General features: G+C 33.7%; 1 pseudogene; it reads right to left on the bottom strand.

The window, feature by feature from the left end:
- Positions 1 to 1,135: 1,135 nt before the first annotated feature.
- On the bottom strand, positions 1,136 to 26,716 carry LOC120163206 (annotated as a pseudogene).

Genomic DNA, 26,716 nt, shown 5'->3' with positions numbered 1-26,716 from the left:
TAGGTGCTGGAAACAAGATTAAAATAAGATAAATAAAATATAAAGGAATTGAATATAAAGAAAATAACCAAGAAATCAAAAGATCTCCCTTATGAAAGTGAACAGTAAAGATGATTGATGGCGTGGATGGATATGTGGAAAATCAATGGATAATGTCCTATCGAGCCCTCCTAGTCACAATGAAAAGGCAAATTGGAGTGTGAAGATTAATCTCCCTCACAAGAACTTGAAAGAACTCCAGGAGAAGAAGCTTCGAAGGCACAAGGTAATCAGCACTTGCAAAAACGAACTCTCGTTGTATTATTAATCAAAGAAATCTTGATTTACAAAATTTAATTAAGCCTCCTTTATATAGGGGCTGAGTTCTAAAGGTCCTAAATAACTAATTAATAAAATAATAATAAATCAAACATATCTTAAGTCTAATTCCTAATAAAATAATAATAACTAAAGATAATATTTTTAACCCAACCTTAATTCTTAATAAAATAATAAATCTAATCCTAAAAGATAATGCATCATCCTATATTAAGTTATATTATAAATAATCAATAAAAATATTGAAAATTCGTAATATTTACAAAATCCCGTATATAATTTTCTACATGCACCGTCTTCAGTAAAATAGTCATATCTTGAGTTCCCGATATCGGATTGATGCAATTCAAGAACCGTTGGAAAGATAAGAGACAGACGGTCGTATCTCAAGAAGACATCTTGACTAAATAAGATCAGGATCCCATTAAAAAGTCGTCGTAAGTCTGCTTCTGTTCTGATCTTCTTTTCCAATGCTTGAACGAGTGGATCATTTGGAAGAGTTATTACTTCTTCTTTTGATATGAGCCTTGTGATGTATGTATCAACTAATTTAAGATGTTTTTAATATAAAATGTTATTTTCGACCTCAAATTATACAAATTTAACATTTTCGATTACAACTAAAAAAATTTTATAATTTATAATAATCTCAATTACAACCGAAAATATTATGAAATATTTTGACTTTAACTTAATATATTATATTATCAAATTTAAAACTTGGACTCTCGGTAAAATTTTCAGTTACAATTGATTAATATCATCTTTTTAATTTTATATTAATAAATTATTTTTGAGACTTTCCAAGAAAACAATGACTCCGAAAGTAAAACTTTACTTAAATGCTTCAAAATCGTCACGTATAACTTTCATTCACCATAGGAACAGCCAGGAGCTATTATCACTGATCTCCTTACCTTCCCCAACCCTACCCACAATTTCTTTTCCCTTCTCTTTCATCCTGGATTTCTTTTTGTCAACATTTTTATTTAAATTTTACAGAAGAGTTTTAATCTTGCCAAGGATCACTTTTTGTCCTTACTTCCGATGGTTCAATAACTTTGTTCTCTGAGCCTTCTTCACCTACACTCGTATCAGTTTCAGCAGCACTAACTTCCGATGCTTCTACTTCATCCTCATCCTCATCCTCTGATCTACCCCATCTTCCTCTGAGTGCCGTTGCCATCATCTCGTAAATCTTGCTACCCAACTCAGCAGGGCTGTCAGGCTGCATGTGAAGAGGACAGTAATAATGTTACTTAAATGTCTGGAAAAATTTTCGAAATAAATGATCCTGTCCACTTACAGAAAAGCCACTGGAGATCAATGATGTATCATATAACAAGTCATCAGCTCTCTTGGCATCGCTGCTTTCGGGTGCATTCTTGCATGCAACCTGCAAGGAGAATAAACCTTATAGCCATCATAGAAGAAACAAAAAACAAGGACAGCAAGTATATCGACATTTCTGTAATAATAAACTTCTAACAATCAGCATTTTGATCACCACTACGGCTTAAACTAAGTACAACGACTGCTCTGTCGAATCAGGAGCACATATCTCATTAGTGCAACTACTACTACATCTCATATTAATTGTATACATATTAGTAATCCGGACTAATAGAGTTAAGTATGATACTTCCATTTTTTGTACTTTCTTGGGTTGCTATGGTCCCAAGATATGTTTCAACTGTTTCACCACAATATTAAAAGATAAATATTGTTGAAAGAATGCTACACTAGAATATCTTCAATCAAGTTTAACTAAAATGCTCTTACATTCAAGTCTTTAATAATTGGATGGTCTGGATTAATCTCCAGGATCCTCCCCCTCGTGAACTCCAAACTTGCTGTATCTCCAAGCGCTTGTGCTTTCATCAACCTACACAAGAATTTAAAATGAGTCGAGGAATGTTTCAATGTATGTTTAGGATTTAAGGATAGATAAATAAAATAAAACCTCTCACCTTTCCATGTTAGCCGATCATCCAAACTTGCCAGAAACAAGGACACAAGGTGATGAACTTAGTCGCTTCGAAATTTGGACTTTGGCCACCTTGTCTCCCAGTTGTTGCTTTATCCAATCACAAAGAAGATTATATTCTTGTTTGGTTTCCCTCTCGTTTACCTCATCTTCACCACCTGGTATAACAACAAATTCCATTAGATACACACCAAAGCCATGAAAAGCATGGCTGCCAAAGAAAAAATGCCTCTCCCCCTCCAAACCAAAAAGTAAATAATTAACCAACTATAGAAGAACCATAAATACTAACCAAGTTCTAAGTCTTCCTTGCTAATATCAACGAATTTCTTCTCTTTGTAGGTCTGCAGGTTTTGGATGGCAACCTCATCGATAGGCTCAACTAAATAGAGAACCTAAAAAGAAGCTATATCAGTTATAATGGAACATCAATATAAGAAGCAAATAAACCAGTAAGCTACCAAGGGGGAAAAGAAAAAAATGTGCTAGTAATAACAAGAATAAATAATTTGATTCAACAGTTGTAACTTTGTTTTTACAGTCTTCTGTTGTTCATATTTGTTTACTGCTAAGAAGTTTGCTATACTGTACATAGACTTGCCTACTTTGGCTGGATAAATAAATTGATTCCTCCAAAATGAATAAAAAATCTCTCCCATCCTATCTACTATAATCAAAGAACCAACGTTTAACTAATTTCTGTCCTTAAGCTAAGATTTTCATTAGTATTTCCAAATAGAAGACTACCAGCAGATGATTTAGGTAATTCACTACACAATATCTATCAATTTTAGCCCCAAAATTGGAACTACTCTGAATGCCATGTGGGCTGTAGCAAACTAAAGACCTGAAGTCTCAAGATTATTTTGAGCCTTACAAATCCAATGCCAAATCGACATGCATACCTCAATATCCTTTTGAACCAATTTCTCCAAGAAGGGAGCAGTCTTGGCACTTTTCAAGCTGTCAGTTGCCAAGTAATAAATGGCCTTTTGATTCTCTCCCATATTTTCGACATGCTCATCCAAACTTGTCATTTCCTCTTCATTTTTTGATGTGTAAAACCGAAGTAATGGTGTTATCCGTTTGTGATTACCAGTGTCTTCAATACATCCCAACTTTAGGAACCTGCCAAAGTTCTCCCAGAACATTTTGTAATCCTGTATTCAAGTTCTCCATAGTCCAAGTTAGTATACAAAGTTCAGGTCAGCGATGGTGAAAAAATATGGCTTCCATCAAAGAATTACCTCTTTATTTTCACTTTCAGAAATCTCTTGAATCATATCAAATGTTTTCCTGACAAGTCTCTTTCTCATAATTCTCACCTATATTCAATAATGGAAACATAATAGTAATTGCTAAATAGTTAGCAGAGCAGGTCATAGACCCTAAATTGAGAATACAAATTCACATGAAGATAAACGTACACACATGAGGAAGTAAAATCTGACTAAAGAAAAGTATACAAAATTAATCTTACAATACGGCTTTCTTGGAGGATCTCTAGAGAAACATTAAGTGGAAGATCATCAGAGTCCACAACGCCCTTCACAAAGCTCAAGTATCGTGGAAACTGAAAAATAACAATGCGTTAAAAATACAAACAAGTTAAAGCTTGATAACACAAGAAAAAACTATATGTATCGTCACAGTTATGCAAATTACATAATTCAGTCACCTTGAACAAGAGAACACAGTAACAGAAATTAAACAATCTTTTTCCCTAGATTTTGGTGAATATACAGAATTTATCTTTGATTGTCTTGTACAAGTGGAATGTGAAAATACTTTTCCAATTCAAAATATCAAAGAACCTTCTAATAAATTTATCATAAACATGCAAGAAATGGATGGAGAACAAAATATCAAACCAAGCCAAAAATAGTTATAAAATTTCTTGATTGTCTGAATTTTATCCAATCAAAAACCGTGATATATTCCCCCAAGTCATTCCTGAAAAGCCAATATTGCAAAAACAGCTATCAGGTGACCAGGTCAAAACTTACCAGCTCTCCATCAAATCATCTGAGATAAATACACGTTTCACATACAAGCATATGTTCTTTGTTTTTGGGTTTACTACATCCTCATTATTAAGAGGACCCATGCCAGGAATGTACAGAACACTCCTAAACTCCACCTCACCCTGCATGATTTTTTAAGGAACTTTAACGACTCTAGTTACAGGTAGGAAGTCAATGCATAAACTACAATTGCATGCATACCTCAGTAGTGAAGTGAGTGTATCCAAGTGGATCCAAGAATTCGTTAAAAGTCTTCTTGTAGAATTCATTGTACTCATCTTTTCAACTTCCTTAGGATTTCTCATCTACAACAGACCCCACAGAAAACATAAATAATGATAAATAACAATAAGCTATATGTAAAATAAAGTAACATTCTTAAGAAAAAGAGTCTTCTCCTTCTGGCTGTTCTTCCTCCTCTACCTGCTCAAAGATAAAAAATGGTAAAGAATGGTTAAGAGCTATTTTTCAATGAACTCAGAATTGATGTGCTTATAACAAAACAGAGTGACTCTGTCATTGGATATGGGATCAGACAGAATTTTTTTAAAAAAGAGAATAAACCAGGTAGCAACACCTTTAAAATAGACTAATAATGCAAACTGTGTTTATCTATAATTACAAAAATCAAACAAGATGAAAATGATTAAACCAGTTAAAAACAACTTGAACCATCCATGAGGGACAGAATCAGCAAGATAAGCTAAGGTGTCACAAGGGAGTGGAGCAGCAAGAACAAGTATTCATTTGATGCCTAAAGCATCAGTTGAGAAGGCAATAGGATCTATATCCAAATTAGAACATAAGCATGCGCACTAACCTCAATTGTCCTTGATTTTTCTTGCCAATTGTAGTTTGGGAAAGAAAGAAAGTGGGAGTAATTCTTCACCAAGTTCTGAATTTTTCCGGATCCGAGAATGCATACTTGTCATCTGACTGAAAGAGAACAATATTGTAGACATTTGGCACTCAGAAGAATTGTACATTTGAAGAACAGGAGCTTCTAAGGCAATTGTAAGTTTGTAACAATAACCACTACAGTAAAATCCTAATTCTATTTAATATCTTCACTTAATATTTAAACATAAAAATGAAAATACATTCAAATAGGATGTAAAGGAGGAAAATTAATGAACGGACAGAGTAACCTTAAATATAGTGTAATCTGTGCACCACGGGCTAGAAGCTTTTCTGGATTAGTATCCTCCCTGATCACATAGGAGCTACTGTCTGCTACAGCTTCCCAAACATATTGCTTCTCTGACTTTGGGCTCTTGGTGGACACAACAACCTGATCAAGAAACATATAAACAAGCAACCTTGCATGACAGATTTTGAATAAAAGGCTTCCCAGGGGAAGCTGAAGATGTAACCCCCCAGACAGATGCGGGTAGCCTGATCCGATCCGGGAAGTCACATTAGGGCCACCGGAGCGACCCATTGTAAAAATAACGGAAAATTTAAAACTTTTATCGAAACATGTAACTTATAAAATCAGTTGTCACTATTTAAAAATAAAACAGATTTCCAGACTCGTATATAAATCAAAATACAATTACATGCCCCCTAATCACATGTATCATACTCTGCAACAACACCGGAAGAACTCCCTTACTGAAGTCGATAGATGCACTGGTACAATTCTTTTAACCTGAAAAGGTGAGTAATAGAGTGAGCTTCGAAAAGCTCAGTAATACAGAACTACCAGATGATGCTGAAAAACGTGCAGATACTGATAAACATATTTTCCTTATTGGTTCAGATATTTACAGATCTTTATGTTGAGCTGAGGTCCATTGATATCGCATGTAGTAACAAACAATATTCATTTCCGATGGAAATATTTCGGATGTCTAGGTTCAGGAGATCAGAACATGTTTTCTAGTGTGTTCCCAAAAATCATGTAACTTTTCAGATCTTTTTTTTAAAAACATATATATATATACCCCCATCCAACAAGTCCAAATTGTGTAGGTTCCCCAGAACCATACACCCACCATCAAGTCCAGTAGGCCCTGAGCACACAGCCGAGGAACCGGTAAATAAGACCCTGAGCACACAGCCAAGGAGCCTCCAGGTATACTTCCTCCAACATTACCCCCCAAGTAAAATATGTCCATCCGTAAACGGATATATCAAAAATCAAAACATAAATCAGGTCAAGTATCATATCAAAATCCAGGTCAAGTATCAGATCAGAATCCAAGTCAAGTATCAGATCAAAATCTATGTCAGATATCAGATCAGAATCCATGTCAAGTATCAGATCAGAATTCAAATCGAAAATCAGATAAAATATTCATGTGAGTAGGGAACACACCAGAATTTACAGATAGTATTCAAAGATATTGGATAATCTTAACAAGTAGAGGAATACGGATCTTCAGTATACTGATAGAATATCGGAATTCAGAATCACTATTGGAAACGTTCAATGACTGACAGAATCATTAGTTATTCAGAATGTGACTTGAGCTGATAAGGAAGAAATGAAGGTTCAGGACATTTATATTCTATGTCGATTGATCGGATTATCAGACAACTCTTACATGAATAGTTTCCAGAACTAATGCCTGTCGATTGGTCAATTCATTGTTCTTCCATGGTATTTACTCTTTAATACCACAATTCTTGTCCATAGACCATTTTCGGAATCATCGTTGAATAGATCTTCCAATGTCTTTATTTCATTTCCACACTTCCACAATATCATGAAATGCTGACGTACTTGATTAATTTGTTCATAACCCATTGTAATTGTACACTACGTAAACTCATCAGAGTTTCCAGACTTATCCAAATCACTTACTAAATCCTCAGTCATTGAGGTTATCTATTTCATTTAGCAGTCATCTCCATTCCAGTTACTTCAGGATTTTCCAGAGTAATTCAAACGTTCCTGAATTTCATATACATGTTGTACTTCCATTCCATTCAATTTGGTCTTCGTGGTTGATTTGTCGATCAAACGTCCAATTCTTAGTACTGAATACGATCTAGAGCTGAGTTGAGATGAACACTTCCAAAATTTATCATTGAGCCAAACTTGAGAAGACGAACACATGTTCCAGTAATATCTATGCCATTCAGGTATTGACATAGCTTTAGGGTTGATCTACTCACTTAAATTGTTTTCCATTACCTTTAAAGGTAGTTCAATACCTATGCTTACTTGTATTCCTTAATTAATCCAAGACATTTACTTAATTTAGGCTATAAGGGTATTTTGGTAATTTTGATGTTCAGTTTTATTCCATTCATTTCAAAGCTCGAGGATATCCAATCATTCCTGAGCTTTGTGATATTCTTGGGTTATTTCTATTACAGAGGTATTTTGGTCATTTTACAGATCCACAGTATTTCAATCTTTTTCCTCCATCCGGTCTTATTATTTAATTCCAATTTATTATCTATTCTAGTCCGTTCGAACAATTCTGATAAAAGAGCACCCTCCGATAAATTGTTCTTCAGGTATTTACTCATAACTCGGATATTTTCGGGTCAAGTGCCTTCTCGGATTTTACAAACGGAATACTATGAATTTTTCTTTACAAAGACAGAATATTAATAATTAAATTTGTACTTAATCGAGTTAAGTACAAATCCTCAAAGTACTTTCTCCTTCAGGGTCAACTCTGACTATTTTATCTCTCAAGGGCATTTTCGTAATTTCTTAATCAGATAATTTCGATATTAGCTCTTAATGAAAATTATATAATATAGAGATCCTATGATTAATTGCTTCCTCAAACATTCTTTGATCTTGAAATGATTCTTTAAAAGACTTCTAGTATCTAGCATAAACCTTCTTGGGGTTAAAAACCGGTTATCCATAATTTCCAAGTAAAACTAACATTTCTTATGCACATCAATAGTTTTAGCAGATCAATAATTCTTTTTAGATTTATTAATCCACTTCCAAAGACAATTCTTGTCATTTTCCAACATAAGGGTAATTTCGTAATTTTACCTAATCGAAATATTCTCATAATTTATCATCTAAGTACCTTTAATGAAATAAATTATAATCTACAATCCATGGTTGATTCTTTTATCACTTAATTCCAGAACTTGTAATTTAATTCCAACTGTCCTTCAATTTCTTATAATAGTCATCTGAGCCATATTCAGTTATCTACTTTCTACCGTATTCGTATCTAGTGTAGATCTTCATTAATTACACATATGAGACCAAACATTTCCATTCATGCATTTACCAATACCAACATGTTCTATAAAGCATAAAGAGGTAGTAAAGTATTACCTCGATTTCTGTGCAATACTGATCGACCATAAAAATTCCATTCGAATGCCTTTGATCTTCAATTCAACTTCCAATAATTCCTCAGATACATATCAACATAAATTATATCAGAAAAGGAGCTTAATTGCGATAAACGGATCGAATCGGGTGATAAATTAGTGAAAAATGGCTTACCGGGTTCGAATTTGGCGAAACGGACTTCGGATTCGGATTCAGGACGTCGAAAGCATAAAATGTGAGTTTTCGGAAATTTGAAAATTTCGGTCAAAATCAAAGTCAACGGGTTTGACCGGCAATTTCGAGTCCTTCGGGTTCGAATCTCGAAAAACAGACAGCGGAATCGGATTTGGAACGTCGAAAAATGTCAGGATAGGTATACTCGGTCGAAGTCAAAGGTCGTTTAATGCCCGATCAAAGCCAGTCAAAGTTTTGATCAACAATGGTCAACGACGGTCAACGGGTCAATGGGTTGAGTCAACGGGTCGGGTCGGGTCAACGGGTCGGGTTGGGTTGTGACTGGTCAAAACAGTTCTAAAACCGGTCAAACCGGTCACTTTTCCCTTCCCCACGCGCAGTGGCGGCGCGTGGGGGCGCGTGAACAGTGATAAAATCCCGGAAAAATTTCTAAAAATTATTTTAAGCGATTTCGAGATACTTACAAATCTCGGTTCACAATTTTGAACGACGGAGAGCTCGATTTCAACAAATCGGAAACTTTGACTGCTTCACCTCCTCACACGCCGCCGTCGACGGAGACCAAGGATGACACCGGAGAAACTCGGAACGATGCAACGAACACGATGGTGCGGGAGGTGTCGTAAACGGATGACCCGATCGTCGTGAATCGATGAAAAACCAACTAAAACCGAGTTATTATCGACGATACTTCCGACTGAAATTAACGACGAACGGAGATTATTCACGACGAAAAGTTTGAGGGGTTTTGTTCCTCGGTTGACAACGAACACGATGGTGGTTTCGGCTCGTCGATCGGAGGTCGGACGGCGAGTAGATCGGAGTTGGAAGTTGGGTTGTTGGAGAAGGGAAATCTGGAAAATATGAAACCTGCGCACGGGGAGAAACTTATAATTCATCATATATAAGAAATGGTTAAATCATGGGTTTAGCCACTGAATTTCCTGCACTTTATAAAACGGTCTGCCAACTTTAAAACTTTACAATTTAATCTCCAATATTTCTTTCAAAATACCAATTAAATCCGCCACTTTATAATTTCTTAATTTTAGCCCCTAAATTAAGGTGTTACAGAAGATGACAATGTAAGTTATCAATTAAGCATTCTAGAACTAAGCACAGTGAAATAAGACATCACTTTATTAGAGACCATGTCACTAAGGAAGATGTAGTTCTAGAATTTGTTGATACTTTGCATCAATTAGCGGATATATCTTTGCAAAGCCTTTAGACAAGGAACGTTTTTGGATACTTAGGAGAGAATTAGGTTTAACTAACCTATCTTCACTTAGTGCTTAAAATAATTTTAGCACTTTTAAGAATAAATGAAAAATGCATATAATAGTAATTTTTTATTGCATTCATTGCTTTCAGTTAGGGGGAATTTATGATTTTTGGTGAAAATTAACTTTATGTTCAAATAATTTTTAATGATAAATTTGATTGATTGAACATAATTAATTTTCAATATATGAGTTGCCAATACCACTAGAGAAAATTAATTTAGCATTTTGAGTGTTTAAAAATCAGATTTTAGCATTTTAGTGCGAAGGGAACCAATTCCCCCTTGAAGGGGAATCGATTCCCCCTTTGAAGGGGAACCGATTCCCTCTTTGAAGGGGAACCGATTCCCCCTGTAGGGGAACCGATTCCCCCTGTAGGGGAACCAATTCCCCCTGTAGGGGAATCGATACCCCATGGGGTTCTGGTTTTTAACACGGGTAGAACACCCAAAAACTCAAACCCTCTCTTCTTCTCTTCACGTCGTTTATCCTCTCTACACTCACCCTATCTCCATATTTGATCAAAACATCGTTTTAATCAGAATTCTCTTCAAATATCATCTCCTAAACCTGTTGGAATCATCAAAAACGTGCAAACTTCATCTAATCTCACTCAAATCTGAAATTCTTTAAGGTATTTTTCTAAAACCTCTATTTCATCAATTTTTGATTTTAGAACTAGTTTTAATTAGTTCTAGGTTGAACTTTAGACCGAGCATTGATTGTTTAGTGATTAGAAACTAGATTTTACAACTAATTCATCAAAAACACAAGAATTTTCCAAAATTCTTTGAAATTTTTGAAATAAATTTTTTTTTTCAAATTATTGTGTTTTGATTGAATTATGTTGTTGTTATGAAAACTATACATATATTGATTTTCAAAACCTTATTTTTCAATAAGTTTTTAAAAAACTTTGCCCATTAGGATTGATTTAGAGAACCTTGAAATATTGAGGACTCAATTGATTTTTGGGATTGATTACATTGCATACATGTATTTTATAATTGCAGGTTATTCATTCTATTTCGATTTTCTTAAACCATGTCAAATCCTAAACGTGCTAGGTCTTCATTTAGTCGTTCAAACCAACAACCAAATCCACCTCCAAATCCTGAAATTCCTATTCCTAATCCCGTTGATCCTAATATGACTATCCAAAACTCGTGCTTCAATCAACATGGTCCTAGAAATCATCATTTTTGGTATTATCAGTATTTTGACTCTTACAAAATTAGAGAAGAACGTATCCCATCTCTTCAAGCTATGATATATATCAATTTTAGATATCTTCCTCTTTTACAAGAGTGGAAATTTGATAAACTTTGTGACCTTGAACCTATAGTTTACCATCAACTTGTTCGTATCTTCTATTCTAATGTTGTTTGTATTAAAAACCGAGCTCAAACCAAAACCATAGGAGTTCGTTCCTATCTCCTAGGACAATTCTTCCATCTTGACTCGACTTACATAGCCAATAAATTAGGATTAGATAATGATGGTATATCAAATGAAAAATAGATTTTAGGTTCTCGTTATAAAAGAAGGGATAGTGCGAGTGTCTTAGATCTTCATGATCGTTTTCTTCATCTAATGATTTCTTGGTGGTTTCGACCATCCGAAGGTCGTTACTCAACTCTTAGAGCCTTGGATCTTTGGTGGTTACATTGTTTCCAAAACAATATTAAAATAAACCTACCTCATATTATTTTTACTGAAATTGTTGAAACCGTAAATCTTGTTCCTAATAAGAAACTATGTTCATCTCTAATTTACGGTTGCATTCTGAGTAATCTATTTTCTAAAGCCGGGCTTAGAGTTGGTCTAGATGTCGTCTTTCCTCTCAAAAAAACAAATTAATCTTCTTTCCTTAACGAGAGCGAGATGGATAAAGAATAAAGAAACCGGTGAATGGGTTCGATCCTCTGAGGATACTCCGGAAGCTAGTTCTTCACAAGCTCCACCAGAAGCTGACGACGATACTGAGCTTGAACAATTAATGCAAGCTATTGACGAAGTCGACAATGAGCCAGAGCAGCACGAGGAACAAGCTCAGCAAGATGATCAAGTGCCTCTATATTTTCAATCATTTATGGAGACATTTGATTTCCGTTATGCATCCTTGGATTCTCGCTTCACTTCCATAGAATCTCGTTTCTCGACTATGGAAGCTCAACAATTGGAAATTCTCCGGGAGATGCGTGCAAACAATGAAGCAACCAACGCTCGTATTAATGCACTCACCCATGAAATGGAAGCTATGCGAGCTTATTTCCCTCCTCTCGATCCTCCTACGGATGCTTGAACTTTGATCTTTGCTTTGGTTGTTTGGATTGAACTTAGATATTTGCATTATTGTTAAAACATTTTGAATGTTTTTGGATTGTTTTTACTTTGGTTGTTTATGAATGTTTGAACCTATACTTGATTTGATTTTTATGTTTCAGTTTAATGTTTATCAATTTTTGAATCATTATATATATATGACCAATTTCCATTACATATTTATTTATGAATATTTATTATGGAACTAATGACTAATGTTTCTCTTGATTGTGAACTTAGCAGCTTAAGCTATATCTATTATAATCAATTGGCTAAGTACTTTTCAAAACCTTGTTTAAAATTCTTTTAAAAAGTCTTTTTGATTTAACAAAAAGGGGGAGAAATGTTAAAAGCGAGAAGTGTTAGAGTAAGGGGGAGTAATTTCAAACTTGATTTCAAAATCTTAAAATTACTAAAATGTTTTGTTATATCAAAAAGGGGGAGATTGTTGAAAACATTTTTGATATTTCGATATAATAAATCAAGTTAAATGAATTTTAAGATTTTCCAAAAAGATTTTCTAAGTATATTCGATATAATTATTCGAATATCAAAATATTACTCCAAATCTTTCAAATGTCATTTTTAATCCTTACTCAAGTGTAAAATTAAGTTTTAATCTTAAAATAATTTCAAAACAATTTTACAAAATATTTCGAACCATTTCAAAGCCAAAAATTCCAGATTCCTCAGAGGGAATCGATTCCACCCCAAGGGGGTACCGATTCCCCCCTGAATTGTTTGGCTCCGAGAAAAACAGAATGCTCGGAGGGAACCGATTCCCCCCAAGGGGGTACCGATTCCCCCCTGATCAACGGTCGAAATATTTGAATTTTACACTTAGGGAATCGATTCCCCATGAGTGGGTACCGATTCCCCCCACGCTCCAAGTAGAAATATTAATTGTTTTCACAGTTAAATGGCTCCAATAACTTCATTAATGATCCTCAACGTTCATAAGTGATTCAAGGTGTATTTAAACAAGCTTAGAAGCCATTGATCAACAACAAGAAACAACAAGCAACTAGAATCAAGAGAGAATCAAAGAGAAAGCATCAAACCTCAAGTTTGAGCATTTCAAGCCTATTTTTCATTCAATATTCATTTTGCTTTCAAGAACACTACTTGTACTCAATTGTATTCATTCTTAAGTGTTCTTTTCTTTGTTCTAGAATTGTGCAAACAATTTACCTTGTGAGGGTTTCCTTGTAAGTTTGCAAATTTGTATTGTTCTCTTTGGGAGAGAGTGTTCTCAAGAATTTGGGGTATAATTCTTGAGGGTTTGTAAGGTTACACTTTGTCCTCAAAAGAAAGACAAATTAGTGAATTTGTGGAAAATCCTTAGTGTGGATAGCTAAGGTAGTGGACATAGACTTTGGTTGAGAAAGTCGAACCACTCTAAATCGTTGTGCAATTACTTTCAATTTTCTGCAAAAGCTTCCACCAAATTTTTAATTGCCAATTCACCCCCCCTCTTGGCCGATTTCGTCAATCGATTAACTCAACAGAGATGATGGATGGAATAATTTTTTATGGAGGTTATCTCATTTTGTGAAAGTTGCAACATATATATCCCAGATATGTGTTCTATTTATAGAGAAAGATGAGACCGTGCTCGTCACCAACAAGATCATTTTACAGTTGAGCATCATTATCTAGTAGAAATATTTTATGCTACAATTGATGTTCAACTACAAGAGTTAAACTGTAGGTCTAATGAGAAGTAGATAGAGTTATTAACTCTTGGTTATGCTTTGGAGCCAAGAGATAGTGACAAAATTTTCAAGGTTGAAGATGTTTACAATCTTGTGAATAAATTTAATTCAGAGGATTTCACGGAAGTTGAAAAGAATGATTTACGAACAAAATTGCATCATTATGAGGTGGAGTTATCTTGGAATTTAGGTCTAAGAAAATTGTTGACAATCTCTGACTCAAGTCAGTGGTTGGTGGATACTAGGAAAGTGAACACTTATCCAAATATATTCCGAACGGTAAAACTTCTATTGACTCTCCCAATTTATACAACAAGAGCTGAAAGAGCTTTTTCTACAATGAATATCATCAAGATAACACTTCGCAACAAAATAGAGGATGAATTTTTTTAGAGTTGTATGCTTATCAACATTGAAAGAGATATTGCAAGGAGCTTTAGTACAACTTCGCTCGTGGATGCATTTTGAGATTTGAAGGAAAGATACGTTTTATTGTGATTATATGATAGTTATGTCTTTTGCACTTTTTAAATTCATATTTTTTATTATTTACTTTAATTTAATTTTTAATTTGTTATTTCATATAAATATAGAATTATGCATATTTGATGTTATCATTTATATTTTTTGAAATGAACAAATAATAAAGGTAAATTATATATATAACTTAAAGTTGTTAAAAAGATTTGGTCTCTGTTGAGATCTAGTTCTGACTTTGTACTTGTAAAGGTACAAAAAAGAGCTTAGTTAAGAATGCATAAATTTAAAATTGGTCCACTTTTTTCTTTTACAAATGTTTCCAAATCGCATGGTTCTTTTTCATATTAGATCTTGAGCACGTGTTATACCGACAGATCCCATTGTCATGGTCCCCGTGAAGAGTTGATGATCTAACTTCCTTTGGCTTTTTATTCCTTGAAATTCTCTCTCGGAAATTTACCATAAGCAGATCAATCTTTTTAATTTAGACGGAAAATTGTAACCGGTGATTCTTAAAGAAAGTAAAAACAGTGAATGATGCATGATTGAGAGGAAGAAAGTTCATTATTCCCTTCGCAGTCTTACATGACGGCTTGTATATTTATCTTTAGTCATGGTATTAGGTCTAAGATTACGATGATTACTCATAAGTTTGCGGGGCCAATGGATATGACCACCTAACAAATAATATGGACTTGTCAGAGATAATATCGGAGGAAATTGATCTCAGGAGGCTTTGATTAATGGAGGAATCTCTTCTTGACTAGCGAATGTACAATTTACGAAAGAAATCCAGAGAAGATATAACAATAAAAAATATGATACAATTGCAATCAAAACCTCGAAAATTATATATATATATATATATAAATCTACAAGAATGATACATGTCATCTCTTTATTCTATCTCGATTAAAATTGAACATGATTTTTTGCGTTTCTATTAGAATGAGCGTATTTAGAATCTATATAATGATAGAAACATAGTAGAACTCAAAAATCTTTGTCCAGGGAGTTCTAACACTAACAACAAAACATGAAAAAAGAAGGGATGAAAAATTAAAAGAAATAAAGTTTGTGAATGGCAGAAGCATGTCCATGGTGAGATATAATGGGGAGGCAGCATGCTAGATCTACATACATCATTGAGACCAATAAAGTAATAATTCTTTTGGGTAACATTGTTTTGGTCCAAGTTTTGTTATTGTATTTGGAGATGGCAATAATTATGATGTTTCATTCTTCTTTCTTCACTAATAATTGTAATCTTTGTAATTTATTAACCCTAAAAGGGGTTTTGGGATTGTAAAGTTTTTTACTTTGAAATGCCTCCATATAGGTATGGGCATGGGTCGGGTCCGAAACCCGACTCTACTAAAAAATTTTACATCTTTCACCCGACTTGAAAAATATATACCTTCCATCCGACTCGAATTCGAAAAAAATATTATTTTTATTCAATAAAATAATGATTTAATTGGAAAAAATAATATATAGAGGGGTATTATTGTAATTATTCCTAAATATATAAATAAAATTATATTTTTTGGGTCGGGTTGGGTAGGGTATTTTCACCCTAAACCCGAACCCGACCCGACCCGAACATCACATTTAAAAAACTCAACCCGACCTGAACTCAGAATTTTTATAAAAAAAATCCGACCTAATCCGACCGGGTCAAGTTGGAACCCGTCGGGTTCAGGTCCCATGCCTATCCCTAGCTCCATATTACACAAGAATAAATAAAATTTTAACATGAAATTTATTGATCGACTTCAATGATAGAAGATAGTGATATTATTCTCAAAGGAAAATATTATCAATAAATAGAAAAGATTCTGAGCATATATTACATTGTAATCATTTTAATACTAATATAAGAAGAGCAAAACAATTTACTTTATTTAAAAAAATGGAGACATTTTTTTTGAAGATGAATGCTCTATCAAGTTCAACCATTTAAATTCTAAGAATTTCAGGGTTATTTTTTTTATTTTAAAGGATAAATGTGCAATGAATGATGATTGTTGACATGTGGTCTATATATATAACCTTTTACTTTGTGCCTACCTTTAGTGATGGTGGAAGCCGGCCAGCCTTGTGTTCCCTGCTCATATGAAAATGATAGTTTGTAATTCAAATCACCCAACAAAAATATTTTGATAAATATGACAAATTGTTTGCTTATGTTTTTTTCCTTTTCGGTTCAGAGGCACATTTGAGTGTGGTGTATGAGTTTTTGACAGGGATTTTCTGTATACACAAAGATTTAAACTCAAGAAATGTTTAAGCGATATTAAGTTGTCTACCACTTGAACCAACCATGTTGATTATTTACATATGTTTTATTCTATTATTTATTATTCAAATATATTTATATTATGAATTTTACAGTTAATCAAATCATGATGTGTTATGCACATCTAACTATAAACAAAAAATGGGATATAGGGGTTAAGAGAGAGATAATTAATATTCTATACACGTAAGCTTAAATGAGGGTCATGCATACTTATATAATATTATAAATATAAATATGATTTTTTAATAGTCTAGAGTGATTATATTGTAGTATATATTTAAAATATTTCTTAGTTATTAACAACATACACAAACTCACAAATACAACTGTTTCAACCTAGGACTCTAGGAAGAATAACACTTCGCTTAACCACTTAAGTTAATTAATGAATTTTAAATATAAAAGTAATTAAAATATTTATAACAATCATTTACTTATGTTTGTGAAGTTTTTTTTTAAATTTTATTATCAATGGATAGAATAATAAAATTGTTTGTATTATGCAAGTCTAAATAATGAGACCAGTTAGTTGGTCCATTAACAATTTCATTAGACCGTTTAGAGAGCAAAGCCCAGTTGCGTTGCTCTTTAACCAAGTATCGAAAACTGTTGACTTGCTCAATTAGAATTAATCTTTTGATTGATTCTAAGCTCTCTTTTTATAATTAATACTTTTGGTACATTTTTTCTCTTTTTTTCATTCTTATTATAATGGTAAAACTCATACTATCTGTCGGAACAATCCTTAAATTTTTTGAGGTTATGGCGGGGAGTGATCCAACTTAATTTTAGAAAATATTGGGTTTTAAAATAAATGCACAAATAAATAAATTTGGAGTCGCCATCGACCTTTGGATTCGCTAGGTCGAATACCTAAAAGTATCATTTAAAATAATTTTAAGAAAAATAACTTTAAAATATAAAAAGTGATATGCGTTTAGCCAGAAACTCATTTTGAAAAGGGTTCGGGAGTCGATTACGCGTGGGGAATGATGAGTACCCCCACAACGCCCAAAATCGGTAGCTAAACGATTATATGGCATCTAAATATTGAAATTTTGCAAATTCGAATATACATTTAGATTATGATCCTATTAGGAAAAATTTCGAAAAGGGAATTACTTCGTACGAACAATCCTAAAAAACACACTCCTTGTCAGTTAAGGCACGTTTTTTTTATAGAAAATAATATTGCTTTAGTTTATTTTTGTGAAATTTACATATTTAATATATTCGAAAAAGTATCGAAAATAAAAAGGATGCAATTTCGTATGAACAATCATTGGAAACACTCTCCTTGTTAGTCAAGACGCGTTTCCATAGATTCTCCTTATGAAACAATATCTTCTTAATTTTTATGCAAAATACATACATTTACAACCAATTAAAGAAGACAATTTCCTAACAAGGGACTAAATTAAAAGGAATCTACATGTAAGAACCAAATTTAAAAGATGAAGTAATCTAAATTACGACAAAAATATTTGAAACCTAAATCTATGGATTCAATTTAAAACAACACATCAAGGGCAAATGAATTCAAAACAGCACAAATCAATGACCAAAATAGAAAAGCACGACAAACATTCAGTGGTTAAAGCGTTAATTTTGCTTTTTGAAACTATATCAAACAAAAATAAAAAGGTAAATTTCGCAAAATAAGGCTGAAACCCGAAATAACCCTAATCAGTGACCGAAAGACAAAAGATGCTAAAAGCAAATTAAAAAAATTAGGAAATACCAAATTAAAGAGTACGAAACATGCAAATTAACTCCAAAAAATGAAATAAAGAGTAACAAATTAGTTAACATAACAAAGGAATAAAGTTAAATCAAATTAGAATTTTAATGAAACGACAAAGGAAAAAGTAAGGAAATAATGAATTTAATATGTTTTGAAAGAAAATTAAAGAAAGAAGATAAAGTCAAGGAAACATGCTAAATTACGGGAATTGGAAACAATGATAAATAACTAAAATTAGGAAAAGTATAAAGATGGATTAAATTAAAAGATATCAACAATAAATGTAGAAATTAAAATTCCTATAAGTAAAATATACAAACAAAGCAGGGACTAAAATAAAATCAGGAAAACAATTCAGGGATCAAACAAAAAATATATAAACATTCAGTACACTGACCGAATAGAAAATAAGCATTAAATTAAAACGAATTTAAAAACGTAAATTGGTGACCTGAATGTAAAAACATGGAAATATTAAGGACATAAAGCCTAATTTTTCCTTGCGAATGCCTATTAATTAACAGAAGTAAATGGTATATTTCCATAAAAAGGGTATACAATTTGAGATAAATAATAGAAGAACACAACAGAGGATTAAAATGTAAGAACATGTCGAAAGATAGAGGACCATAACATAATTTTTCACTTTTTTACACCTGGTAATTACTAATATTCAAAAAAATGAGAAAAACACTCAATAAGGACAACACATCCGAATTAATTAAAAACAATACAAAACAAATGACCAAACGAGAATACACGACAATGTTTCAGGGGTATGAGCGAGAATACCCTAAAAGTAAACACTTAAAACATAAAAACGAGAAATATCATGATTAGTGCTTGAACATTCAAAGTAAATCATGAAATTAATGAAGGTAGGGACTAATCTAAAAAAACACACAAAGTATAGGGATCTAAATATAATTAAACCAAAACAAAATCTATAAAAACATACTTTTTATAATTTCAAGCAAAAAAAATTAAAAAAAAAGAACCCTAGCCACTCTCTCTTATTTTCCTATTTTCAGTATTCTTAACCCTCTCCCATTTCTCAACCGAAATACATCAAAACCCAGAAACCAACCAACGTCTATGGTGGTCCGACAACCTAAACCTAGCCTAAAATGAAGCCTCTTTGCATCTTTTCCCTCTGATCTATCATCCTTAACCTAGATCCTAAGCTAAAAATCCCCAAACAAATGATCCAAAAACACCATGACTCGTTGATTTCTATCTCCGACAAACCCCTAAAACCACTGCGGCCCTTTAGATTTCCTCACATTCCCTTTAAAATCCTTACACAAGCCTTAGATCTAACATGCAAAGCCTCTAAGAGTGACACCCTAGCTTATTGACTCTTACGACCTAGATCTCGATGAAGGAATCCTAAGATGACATATTTTCTCTCTCCCCTTACCTCTCTACTTTCCACTTTGATTCGAAAACCAAATCAAACACATCAAATAAATTAAAAAAAATAAGATAAGCTACCTCAAAAATTTTTGTTTTTTTTTTGGATTTCTTTATTGCTGAATCCTTCGTTACAAGATATTTTGGGGGTATTTATACCTGATTTGATTACAAAGAGAAAAATGAACGAAAAAGATATATTTGGTTTTTGATTTTTTTTGCTTGCAAGTGGCCAAAGCGGAGATAAAGCTCGTGATCAGCGCTGGTGGCATCATCAGCATGGAGTGCTTAGCGGTTCAGTTGCTGAGTGTGTTTGGTGCTGGGCAGCAATAGAGGTGTATAGGCAGAGGGGCATACAATCAGCAATGAAATATGCTCATTCCATTGCAACACCTCCCAATCGACAAGATTTCTTCTCATAAAAATGTCTCAAAAACAACCTGACGAGCTTGATTTTCTAAAATCGACAATCTTCCCCTCTTTGTTATTTGATATAATGAACAATTGAGGAAATCGTTCTTTTAATGAAACTCCATCCAGCCAAGTATCATGCCAGAACAGGATTGAGTCACCATTGCCCGCATTCATTATAAAGTTACTTTGCAAACATACCCCAAAATCATCATCCGAACATCGATTCTTAATGACATATTTCCATATCGAAGATGCTTTGTAGGAGGTCGAATTTTCCATCCCTATTGAATTCAGATCAATTTTTTTTATTACAACAAATAATCCTTTTCCTCCATGAGTTCTTCTCATTGGCAAATTTCCACAACTATTTTCCCAATAATGCTCTGTTCATAAGCTCTAAATTTGGAACCCCAAGCCCTCCTAAAGCCTTAGGCTTGCAAACAGTAGACCATTTTACTCAATGAATTCTGCTTTTAGCACCTGAATCCCCCTAAATAAAATTTGTCATAATTGAATTAAGCTTTTTCAATACACATCTCGACATTCTGAAAATTGACATGAAATATATCGGTAGGGAGCAAAGAACCAGATCCCATAATGATATTGAATTTTTCTTTGCCACAAGGGGTAACCCTAAATAATCAATTAAAAATGAACCCACTGTGCACCCTATTATAGCACTTCACTCACTAATGACCCATTATTTCACGTTGATTCCGAATAACCTGCTCTTGGATAAATTGATTTGCAATCCAGACATAATCTCAAATATCAGAAGCACCCTCACATTCTTCAACTATCTGATCAAAACATTACAAAAAAATTAATAAATCTTCTGCAAATTAGAGGTGAAATAGCTTAAAGGAATCACCCTGACTTCCAATCTCAAATCCTCTAAACAATCTTAATCTCACAACTTTGGACAACATCAAACTTAATAATTAACCTACCAAATTAAAAAGGAGAGGAGAAATAGAGAATCCCTATGGAAGACCCCTCGCGATCCGAAACTCATCCAAAGGAGAACCATTCACTAAGACCGAGATTGAAGTCGTAGACAGGCACATTTTCATCCAAGATCTCCACCTCTATCCAAACCCCATGCAATCCATGGTTTTTAGTAATAAATCCCAATCAATAGAATCATACGCTCTTTTGAAATCAATCTTAAACGTTATTCCTTCAAGGCCTTTCCTTCTCCAACAATCAATCCCCTCGTTCGCAATAAACAAGCAATCTATAATTTTCCTTCCCGGAATGCAAGTAAATTGGGAAGGGCCAACAAAAACATCCATACATTACCGTAATCTCGTAGATAACATCTTTGACAGAATCTTGTAAAGCCCTCCCACTAGGTTAATCGGTCTAAAGTCCTCGACACTTTCTGAACTAGACTTTCTCGAGATAAGGGTAATGAAAGAATGATTTACCCCTTTTTCTCATCTTTTCCACTCATAGAAATCACTGAAAAACCTCAAGATGTCTTCTTTTATGTTTGAACGGAACTTTTTGAAAAATCACATTGTCGATCTATCCGGTCCTGGAGCCTTATTACTATCCGAATACAATATTGCTTCCCAAACTTCTTCCTCCGAGAAAGATCTTTCCAAAAATGAATTTTTCTCCTCTGAAATCTTGGAGAAATTGAAATCCAAACCTCTATCTCAACTGTAAGAACTACTAGAAAAAATCCCTTTAATGACGCGCATTGCGCGTCATCTATGGGTGCGGATGACACACATTTACCTGTCATTGAAGCCACCGACATGAATTTCAGATGACGTGCAACTGTGCGTCATAAATTTATGACGCACATTTATGACACACATTTATGACACGCATTTATGACGCTCATTGCGCGTCATTGAAGCCCCCGTCATAAATGAAGACGACACACATTTGTGTGTCATAAATTTATGACACACATTTATGACTTACATTGGGTGTCATTGAAGCCCCCGTCATAAATGAAGATGCCACACATTGTGTGTCAAAGAGTATATGCACTCAGTTGCTTTCCCATAATTATCAGTATAAATAAAAGAAATTAAACACATTTTAGTTAAACAGAATCAACATAACATAAGAAACATGATAATTGTGGGAATTTACAATGTAAAAGGGACAATCCAACCAACTGGTAGTTGCAAATCAAAGAAAGCCATATGGCTTCAAATTAGATCATCATTGTTCTTAGACTCTTGGAACATAGAAACATGGTCCAATATTTTACAATAAAAATATGATGACTAAATAGAACAGAACATGGTACCATTTAGCTTGAAGGATTTTGTTACTACATCAATTCTCATGTTTCTGGGAGTGAAGAAACCTAGAATCTTTCTTATCATCTCCTCATCCCATAACTCATAGGCATAGTCTCCAAAGATAACATGTTCTGGTGGATAAACAAGCAAATTTTCTGCAACAAAGAAACAAAAGGAATAGTTAATGGAATGCAGCAGCAACTACCAGAAATACCAGAAGAAGATATTACATTTGTGCTTTAGTACACATGACAAAACATATACAACATCATGGTTGAAGCAGCAAAAACAATCTCAATGAATAAACTGGAAACTAAGATATAAGCATTGTTTATCTCTTATATGGTTCTAAACAAGAAGGGAATAGTAGCAATCATATCAATTTCAGGGTATTAAAATCTGATATCAGCATAATAGTAGTACTAGTAGTAGTTAAGCATATTGAATAAACTTGAGAGGTTAAGCATTGGAAATTGAAGCAAATGAAAAACACTATCTATATTCCACAGACTAATCAAGAATCACTTATCATTTATAAGGGAAGAGAGTGCAAATATTGTGGAACTACTACATAAAAGGGAAGAGAGAATCCCACAGAAAGGATTGAATTTGTGGAATATATAAATATCAAAAGACTACTAATAGGCAACCTAAAAACAATGTACTGATTAATTAGTAATCACATCCTAGCAAAAGCAAACTGAACAGTCGATTATGAAAATGGATTACATCTTTGAACAAAAAAACTTGAAAAAGGCCATAATTAGAAAGAATGAGATGATGTTATTGCATTTAATTATTCTGGTTCTGTGGTGGCATCCATTAACAACAAACAATATAAAAAGTTCCTGAGCAACCCTTTAAGTCTTCGTCAAGGGTGTACCAACCATAGAAAATCTAAGATATGCATGTTAGAGTTCAATTTGCCAAAGTTGAGTAACAAACACTAGAAAGACAAAATAAAAGTGGCTTCTATTACTTCCAGTTCAACCAAAAGTGATTTCAATCACAACATATATTAAATGTGGACAGAAAAAAAGGATCAATAAAGATATAACATACCTCGTATTCTTCAAACTCAAAACTTTCAATGACAACAACACTTACTACATGATTAGGAGGGGGACGAAGTAGCCCTTGAGCTTCTTCCCACGTTAATTTCAGCTCTATAAAGTCTTCATTATGAATTCTTAGACGCTTATTATTTGAACCTAGCATGCTATTCTTCCTCTTTCAAACTGCGTACCGAAATGCATATATAATATCCTCTAGTGAAAAGAAAACACAAAGAAATCATATACAAATGCAAGTTCATGAAAATATTTCACCTTCACAGATTGCAAGTAGCTCGTGAAGATGTTCCCTGTTTCTTAGAGTCACCTCAGTTAGTTTCTCCACAATGGTTCCCCTCTGTTGAGTGAAAACAATGTCGTAAAAAACTTACACTCGTGCAAAACGATGATTGGGAAGCATAAAGAAAGGAGAAATATATTACCTCTGGATCATCTAGCACTCTTAGTGGGTAGCTATCAGGGCTAAGGAGGTCTCTCACGGCTTCATTGTACATTTCCATGGCATAGAATTTCACCAAAAAGTCTCTTTCCCCATTCTAACATATTTATCAAAACAGAATGTCATCTATATATATATTCTACACTCCCAAGAAACAGAAGCGGTAGATTTCAGATATAATATATATGAGAAAAAGTAGTCCCGAGTCTATAGTTATGTTCTCGATGTAGTCGTATATATCAGATACTGCATATTAAGTGATACTCCTCATTGTATACGTCTTTCCACTGCTTGTTTTCCCATATGCAAATATGCTTGCTGAAGGAAAAACAAAGCACAATGATTAGAGACATTTTCTCTGGATTATATAGTTATAGAAACAACGAACAGGAAACAAACAATACTTATAATTGATTCCCTCGAGTACTGAGAGCGCAATATGTTTGGCTTCTTCCTCGTACACTTGAGTTGTATCGCATTCACTATCAAATACTTTGTCTATTTGCAACAAAATTGACAAAGCAAAGAAAAGAATACAGTGATTAGAAGACGATCTCAATTCTCAAATGGGCAAAGTGAAAATAGGAAATGTTTACCAAATGTGTAGGCTGCAGGGAACACAGAGCGTTCTGGCAAACTATGCTTGAAAACGATGGTGTGATTGTTAGGGCATTCCCAATCACATATACGATTCCTTGCTTTATCATTCCGTGGCCTTAATCTAATGGAAACCTGATCAGATACTGAAGCAGTTGAAGTCTTTCTAAAACACATGATCAACTTCCCTCCAGGCTCTAACCGACTAAATGTTACTGCAAAAACAACATAACTATGAGTTTCAAAATAGATGCAAGTATAAAATGATAATGCATGATCATAGAGAGAAAAAAGCCACGGGCAGGTAAGAAAGATAAAACAAATGCACGAGAGTGTGAAACACAACTATAAGGTGGAAGCCAGAGTTTAAGCCGATTATGGAGATGCTTCCAAGTAAAGGGAAAAAATAAGCGGGAAAAGATGAAAATAATGGGGGGAAAATTAAAAGACGACTTTTATAGATAACACACAATTAAAAAGTGTACTCCGTGTTTTTTCAAAAAATTTTTGGATTATGACTATTAAATATGACACACATTATTGTAAGTCATAAATCGTTCATATTTTAAGAAATATGATATTTTTTTGTTGACACACAATTTTTGCAAGTCATAAATTAGCGTGTGTCATCATTCGTGTGTCATTAAAGGTATATTTTCTTGTAGTGAAGATTCCTATTATAAGCTTATTTGAAAAAATTACTACATTTGATTTAATATCGTTAGGAAACATCGTTAACTGACACCCACTTTTAGAGCTTTAATAGTGTTCACCCTTCCTCTATTTGCAACACACATATGAAAAAAATCTTGTGTTTCGATCGCCCTCCAAACACCATTTTGACACGTCATTTCTGTAGTCAACCCATCTCTTCTTTTTTGTATAGATATCAAAGCTTCCTTCTAGCCATACCCAAAGATTCCATAAAGACAGAAGAGGAACCTTGTTGTGTGTCGAGTTTTGAATCATGTATATATTTTTCCAGCTCCGAGATGGATCCTTGCATTTTACTAAAACTGGCTTTAGACCACTCCTTGATTGCCGCTTTAGAACTTTTTAGTATAATTGAAATCTCTTTTCTTCTATTGCCTATCATTGCTTTCTGGAATTCCTCCACGATTCTTTCCTTGAAACCCTCCTCCTCTAGCACGTAATTAAACAATATAAATGGTTTCGGCCCCCAATCCAAACCTTTACCTTCTATACTAATTGTATTGTGGTCCGATAAAGATCTAAGGAACAAACTTTGATTTAACGATGGAAACACTGACAATAAATTTGAATCTACCAGAAATCTGTCCAATCTAACAAAAGTAGAAATTTCTCTATTGTTACTCCAAGTGAAGTTGCCACCCGAAAAAGGGAGATCATTCAGGATAACCCTAAACACAAACTCATTAAAGATTCTCATCAAGAACCTGTTTTAACCTATCCCCATTTTCTCTTCTTGTGACAAATATGCATTGAAGTCACATCCCAAACAAATGGGACCATCCAATTGCAACACAAAAGGCAACAACGCCTCGAAGAATGATTCTTTCTCTGAATCCACTGATGGACCATACACATTAATAAACCAACATTTAACAGACAATTCTTTTAGATTACCTTTAACTACAATAATCCTCTCCTGAACATTTTCGACCTCCACCTCCATTTTGCTTACGTCCCATAGAGTTATCAATCCCCCTGCTGACTCAATCGCATGAGATGCCACATACTCGCTCAATATATTCCCTCCTAATCTCCTTAGTAATGAATGATTGATATTCACCACCTTTGATTTTTGAATAAACATCAGCATTGTTTCTTCCCTAAAATAATATTTCTCACAACCCTTGACTTTTTTCTTCTTCCCATTCCCCTCATATTCCAT

This window comes from Hibiscus syriacus, unplaced genomic scaffold (assembly GCF_006381635.1).
Source record: "Hibiscus syriacus cultivar Baekdansim isolate YM2019G1 unplaced genomic scaffold, ASM638163v2 tig00111427_pilon, whole genome shotgun sequence".
NCBI lineage: Eukaryota > Viridiplantae > Streptophyta > Magnoliopsida > Malvales > Malvaceae > Hibiscus > Hibiscus syriacus.
This window is presented reverse-complemented; position numbering and strand designations above follow the sequence as displayed.